Raw genomic sequence first — 1,772 nt, forward strand, 5'->3', positions numbered from 1 at the left:
GATATAGGGTTGTAATATTTGGTATCCCCTTGATGTTGAGGGGTAACATTTAACAACGCACTGCTTGAACTATCCCTTGCATTGGGGAGGGGAGTACATCATAAGCCTACACTGTGACAGCTTCTGGAAGCCATCTCATCCTTTTTGTGAAGGGGATACCAAATATTACAGCTAATATAGGGTTGTAATATTTGGTATCCCCTTGATTTTGAGGGGTAACATTTAAAAACGCACTGCTTGAATTATCCGTTGCATTGGGGAGGGGAGTACATCATTAGCCTTCACTGTGTCAGCTTCTGGAAGCCATCCCATCCTTTTTTTGAAGGGGATACCAAATATTACAGCTGATCTAGGGTTGTAATATTTGGTATCCCCTTGATTTTGAGGGGTAACATTTAACAAAGCACTGCTTGAACTATCCCTTGCATTGGGGAGGGGAGTACATCATAAGCCTTCACTGTGTCAGCTTCTCGAAGCCATCCCATCCTTTTTTGAAGGGGATACCAAATATTACAGCTGGTATAGGGTTGTAATATTTGGTATCCCCCTGATGTTGAGGGGTAACATTTAACAAAGCACTGCTTGAACTATCCCTTGCATTGCAGGGGGGAGTACATCGTTTGTCTACACTATGCCTCCTTCTGGAAGCTATCCCACCTGTTTTTTTAAGGGGATACCAAATATTACAGCTAATATAGGGTTGTAATATTTGGTATCCCCTTGATTATGAGGGGTAACATTTAACAATGCACTGCTTGAACTATCCCTTGCATTGGGGAGGGGAGTACATCATTAGCCTTCACTGTGTCAGCTTCTGGAAGCCATCCCATCCTTTTTTTGAAGGGGATACCAAATATTACAGCTGATATAGGGTTGTAATATTTGGTATCCCCTTGATTTTGAGGGGTAACATTTAACAACGCACTGCTTGAACTATCCCTTGCATTGGGGAGGGGAGTACATCATAAGCCTACACTGTGACAGCTTCTGGAAGCCATCCCATCCGTTTTTTGAAGGGGATACCAAATATTACAGCTAACATAGGGTTGTAATATTTGGTATCCCCTTGATTTTGAGGGGTAACATTTAACAACGCACTGCTTGAAATATCCCTTGCATTGGGGAGAGAAGTACATCATAAGCCTACACTGTGACAGCTTCTGGAAGCCATCCCATCCTTTTTTTGAAGGGGATACCAAATATTACAGCTAATATAGGGTTGTAATATTTGGTATCCCCTTGATTTTGAGGGGTAACATTTAACAAAGCACTGCTTGAACTATCCCTTGCATTGGGGAGGGGAGTACATCATAAGCCTTCACTGTGTCAGCTTCTCGAAGCCATCCCATCCTTTTTTGAAGGGGATACCAAATATTACAGCTGATATAGGGTTGTAATATTTGGTATCCCCCTGATGTTGAGGGGTAACATTTAACAAAGCACTGCTTGAACTATGCCTTGCATTGCAGGGGGGAGTACATTGTTTGTCTACACTATGCCTCCTTCTGGAAGCTATCCCACCTGTTTTTTTAAGGGGATACCAAATATTACAGCTAATATAGGGTTGTAATATTCGGTATCCCCTTGATGTTGAGGGGTAACATTTAACAACGCACTGCTTGAACTATCCCTTGCATTGGGGAGGGGAGTACATCATAAGCCTACACTGTGACAGCTTCTGGAAGCCATCTCATCCTTTTTGTGAAGGGGATACCAAATATTACAGCTAATATAGGGTTGTAATATTTGGTATCCCCTTGATTTTGAGGGGT

This window comes from Ambystoma mexicanum, chromosome 8, assembly GCF_040938575.1.
Source record: "Ambystoma mexicanum isolate Mex_15411 chromosome 8, UKY_AmexF1_1, whole genome shotgun sequence".
In the NCBI taxonomy this organism is placed as follows: Eukaryota; Metazoa; Chordata; class Amphibia; order Caudata; family Ambystomatidae; genus Ambystoma; species Ambystoma mexicanum.